Source organism: Cucurbita moschata, unplaced genomic scaffold (assembly GCF_002738365.1).
Source record: "Cucurbita moschata cultivar Rifu unplaced genomic scaffold, Cmos_1.0 Cmo_Scf00006, whole genome shotgun sequence".
Classification (NCBI taxonomy): domain Eukaryota; kingdom Viridiplantae; phylum Streptophyta; class Magnoliopsida; order Cucurbitales; family Cucurbitaceae; genus Cucurbita; species Cucurbita moschata.
The window spans coordinates 6,713,239-6,719,238 of NW_019268522.1; positions in this window are offsets into that span (position 1 = coordinate 6,713,239).

The following is a 6,000-nucleotide window of genomic DNA, read 5'->3' on the forward strand; positions in this document are numbered from 1 at the left end:
TTTCATATAAAGTGTCTTGCTGGATAGTTACATATTTTAAATCTTGATTCATACTCTAAAATTGTTTTAATTCCCTAAAATCTTTCATACTTACCCTTAGTATCATAAATAAGTCTCATATAATTTTCATATAGTATTTTGAGTCTCCTAGGATTTTGGAAATGTCATAGAATTTTCATAAGGGTCTTTTGGTCATTTACCAACCCAAATCTTGGTTTAATTCTTCAACATATTCCAATGGTCTTGTAACTTTGTGCAATCCCTTTATACCATGACATACGGCTCCTCATCAAATTTTATATCACTTGGAGGTCACTTTGGTCAGAAGCTAGTGGTACATAATTACAGGGATATTTTTAGTCATTTTACACCTACACTTGGTTTAGCCGGTTATCATAACCTAATAGTCACCAAATTTCGTACATAACCTTATCATGCCCTATTGAGCCTTCTTCTAAAATTTCATGGACAACATAATTTATCTAAGGTTTGTGGCTCAGGCACTTCATTGATGTAAATGTTCATGTGTACAATAAGGTTGAAAAACTTACCTAGTTCCTCACTTTTTTTTTTCTTCTCTATAATTCCATCTACTGAATCAATAGTTTTACTACTTTCTATTTACATTGTTCTCCAAATCAGATTTTCTACACTTAGCTAAAGGTTCACTAATTGGCCTGTTTGTCCATACATCCTCAAAATCTCATTTTAAAATACGGATCTCCGCCTACACAAGAAAATTGTTGATAAAACTCCAAAATGACACTTTCTTTTGATCTAAATTTTTCCTCTCCTTATCATTAAAGAAAGACAACGAAAAATTTCAGGGTAGAAACCTTCTCGAGAATTTCTCTTAAGATTCGAACTCATAGCTGATGATAGAACTAGAATAGATATTTTTTTGTTTCCTACTGCACGCATTCATACCTTTGTTTCTCGATCAATCTCTAATTCTAATCTTCCTCCCCAATCAAATAATATGGTGCCGGTATAGATCGAAATTTCGTTATAGTTCAATTCTAACAAGTAATAGATACCGGGGCTTTGCAATATTTGACGGATCACAACTCTATATAGTCCATTTACTAGAATTCATTAGAGGAATGTTTCCAATTAACATTGTTCGTTCTCTGTATTTTTAATAATTAAAAAAAAAAAAGAGTTGTTTTTCTTTCCACATTATTGTTTGTATTTGTATTGTTTGTAAGTGTCCACTTGCTTTGGTTCGGGTCTCATCTTTGTAGATGAATTCCATACACAAATTTTCCTATGTAACGACCCTAAATTTCCACATACTCAGAGTCACTACTAACGTCTCATGGTCATCTATAATGCGGAAATATAACTCTTACATGAACATAATTGATAACGTAAACTTCAAAAAAACGTTTAAAACAACTCTTTCTCTCGAAAACACAGCCATGGTCTTATGTGTTTAAATATGAAATACTGAAATTTAGAGAAAACAAAAACAAATACAAAATAATTTGAAACAATGAAATGCAAAAAAACCTATTCTAACTTAAGACTAGAAATTTAAATATGACTCTACCCTATGAACGTGCCACAGTCTCTCCTCGCGATGCCGCCGTTCTCCGTACAAGTGTGCCTTGCCTTTACTTGAAAAGTGAAGTGGCACATGGCCTGAGTATTTCAAAGAATACTCCGTAAGTGGCCCCACTATAGGGGCCATGCAAATGCAAACACATGCAATCATGATTTAGGGACCTATCTCTAATCATCTTAGGGGTGGCCTCTAGTCTCGGACAAATTGGATGTGTAGTACTTCCCTACACACGACTCACACGTGCGAGTGTGAATCCCCAGGGCGCTCGCACACCCCCTGGACCCTCTGGTCAAGCTAATCTGTAGCGACGTCCAAAGGTCAGCGGAACCCCATAGTGTCATGCGCCTCATGAACACCCTCATCTGTGTGCATTCACACCTGTGCGCATTCGCGCTCATCATACGGTGCGCGTCCGTACTCATCATCTCTAGGGGAAGTAGCCCTATGCTTATGAACATACAATATGCATGAGGTCCCCCTAAATCCATCATAATGTCTCTTCTGACACAACCCTCTAGTCTCATCTCTTTGTTACTCTAGGTAACACATATTCGTGGATATTTATATTAATATCATTTACACTCTCTTAGGGTTGTGTCCTATGTCGATCTAAGGACATGATGCAATATGGCACTCATCATCATATAGCATGCTCAATATGGAAAACATCATCATTTTAAGGTAAACGTCACGCAATCATCATACTCATCATATTGCCACAAAGTGCATCAAACATATCAAGTACGACATTCATCAAATATCGTAACTCACACATCATCATAACTCATATACTGCATCGTACGACATAGTTCATACATCATCGTAACTCATACAATTTTTAGCCTATCCTATAGTAAGACCACTTACCTGGTTGGCCTTAGCCGAAGTATTCCCTAATTTATTTAATGTAAGCTCCCGTTCCTCCAGAACTACACAAAAATGTTGCCAAGGTTTGCTTCCTATGCATCGTTCGTCAACTTTTGTTAGTATTTCACATTTTAATTAATAATCCAACTAACCGTGTGAAATACGGCTCTAAACGGTGTCAATAAAAATCGAATTCCATGTTTTCATTGTTTCCAAATTATATAGGATAATAAAACTTAAAACTTAAATTAATAATATGTCAATATTATTAATATTTCTAGTGGCTTGTATAATTCAACATTTAATGTTATATCCTAGAGATACAAATATAATAATTTCCCATATTTTCCATTTTCCTTCTGTTTACGGTATTTGCCATATGAACAGTACTTACAATTTTCAACCCATTATAATTTTCTTTTCAATTCTACCTCCATATCTCATTATTTTAAGCAATTTAAATCTAATTCTTTTAATCACTTTCTCGAACGAGTTTAATTATATAATACTTTTAAGCAGTTTATTCCAAGGGGTTTAATTTTACTCCTATATCTAAATAGTTTAATTCTGTCCAACCGTTTAATTCTATTCATAGATTTTCTTTGACTTTACTATTCCCTAATCTTAGTTTTTTTTTATTTGACTATATTTTCCCGATCTTCCTTTTCATCCTGTTTGCCAAATCTTTTTTTTTTTTTTCTATTTGAATATGCTTTACAGATCTTCCTTTTCCCTATTTTCCTTCTCATCCGGTTTCCAAATCTTGGTTTTTTTTTTTTTATTTGAATATGCTTTCCAGATCTTCCTTTTTCCTATCTTCCTTCTCATCCTGTTTTCCAAATCTTCTTCTTTTTTTTTAATATGTTTTACCGATCTTCCTTTTCATTTCGAGATAATTTCTAATTCAGATCATTCAACAGATAATTTCTAAATTTCTATCTAAATAATTCCTAATAGGAAAAGGTAAATCTTACTAACAGTTTCAAATGACATCTCTCTTCCTCTGCCTACCATCTCCGTAACTCTTACTAACGGTTTCAAATGACATCTCTCTTCCTCCCCCTACCATCTCTCCATTATCTGCCTTCATCTCTTGATTATTGTATAGCCATCTCTCCATTATATGCATTTTTTCCTCCAAAAAAAAATTTCTTTCTATTTCTGTTTTTGCTAAAATTATTGATACTAGATGAAGGAGGTATTTTAGGGGATGGACCGAGAGATTAAAGGAGGTGGTCGTTTTTTTTTTCTTTTCTTTATTTTGTTATTTTTATTTTAATACACATATATATATATATATATATATATGTTAAACCTAACAGGCCTTACATTTGTCATACAAAATCAAGAAATTTGTAATATTTCGTCTCTTTCGGCTACCTGCCCCAATTATAGTATATATATATATATATATATATATATATTTGGAGTGAAAATCATGACATGAAACTCGTTAAAAACTCCACCCTATCCCAATAAAAATAGAATGCACTAGTAAATCACATGGATGTAGGAACGACTTCCTGTATTTGATTTCTGATCAAGCTAGAGTTTGAGGATTTGGTAACTTTCATAGAAAACATTGTCAAATAGGTTTTTCTCTTGGTATACCTTATCTAGTACAGCCCAAAACTAATGTTCCTATAACCATAACGGAAAGACATCACAACCCTTTCAATGCCTTTGTAATATCAAGAATGGGCTTAACAAAATTCTCTTCTGAAAATTAGTATTGTATAAGCATGACGGATATCCTCAGATGCCATAAAACTTCGGATACTTGAAAATCAAACTTAAAATGATAGTCTTGAAACTTTAACTATGGTAATACCTTTTAACCAGGTTGACATTGCTAGGAAAAATTGTTCGGTAATTTTCTATAGCAATTTGTTTATGTTGAGCTTCCTGAGTGCATTCGTATACTCTAAGGAGGATTACCACAAAACTTCTAGTTGATTTAGAGACAATGTCTCACTCTAATCCTCGTGTATCCCCCACCCAAGTTCATCATAAATCATGGTTTCTTAAATTTAAGGTATCTTGACAATCTCATATCTCATACCGTAGTCCCTCTCCATATACCTCTAAAATTTTGACCATGATCGTAATGTCTCGTCCAAACTGTGGCTCGATACTTTTAAATCACAACTTTCCTAATGGGTTGTATTATTATTATTTATTTATTTAATTTTCAGCTCGTGTTATGGCAGGAAAGTTTTTATTTTTTTTTAATTTTTTTACATCTTAGTACTTCCAAGCTTCCATTAAAGGCACTTATGTCATTCACCAATCAATTTAAGTATAAATGTTTTAAACTTTTATGGTCTTAACACTTTTTTTTTTTTACCGATACTTTTAATTTCATCTTTACATACTTCAAAGTTATAAAATTTTCTTTCATACACTACCACTTTTAATATCTATGGTATACTACAAGATATTGACATCTATCAGGCTTCTTGGGTCATTTTATTTCATCTAAAACTACTTACTCTTCCATATACATTGGTATAGTCCTCCCCATATCTATGGTCATAAGACTGTATAGTTTATTTATGTTTAAGACGTCTAACTAAAACATATGATCTTGCTTAGCAAAATCATTTTCACGCATACGCTAACTTTAGTAGCTTACTAAAATTAAAGCTAGCAACAATCTCAGTAAATCTAAACATCATCAATACAACAATTTACATTCACATTCCATGCAAGGTAAAACATAACATATTCTACATTCTAATAAATATAGAATTAAGGCAACAACAATGCAGCAAATTATAATACAATCAATGGTGTAAATGTCCATGACCAAACAATAACAACATACACAATCAACGACATTTTTTTTTTTTTTATCTTAAGCAAGACATACCGATGGAGACGGGGCATCAACGGTGGGACCGTGGAACATGTCAAGCCTACATCGTAGGCTAGTCTACAAGATCTATAAGAATTCTCACTACTTCTTAGATTCATGGACCCAATTCAATTCATTGGGATCTTTCATTCACATTTTTTCCTATCGAAAGCGTGAGCATCAGCATTCAGGTTCCAAATCCAAGTGGTAGTATCAGGACCCTTAATACAACCACTCTTGCTAAAGAGACTGAACTCCGCAACTCAAGATTCATTAGAGTTTACTCCTATACCTCTCCAACAAATGAAAGGATGTTCGCTGCGCTACTGAAGAAGAATCATTAATGAGACTGACCCTCCTAAACTATCAGCTTCTATACTATAAAGGAAACCTAGAGCTCTGATACCAACTGTAACGACCCGAAATTTTCTACTTAATTTAAGGTCGCTACTGTATACATACCATAAACATTGAATGCGGAAGACTTCATTTAAATTCCATAAAACATAACATTTATCTTAAAACACAGCCATGGACTTACGTGTTTCGAAAACATCTTTAAAACGACACAACAAAAGACTCGAAATAAAATAAATAGACGTATAAGTTTAAAACATCCTATTCTATCCTAAGTCTAAGAAAATAAATGCCACTATCCTATGCATGTGCCATGATCTCGAGTTGCGATGCCGTCGTCAGCCGTACAGGA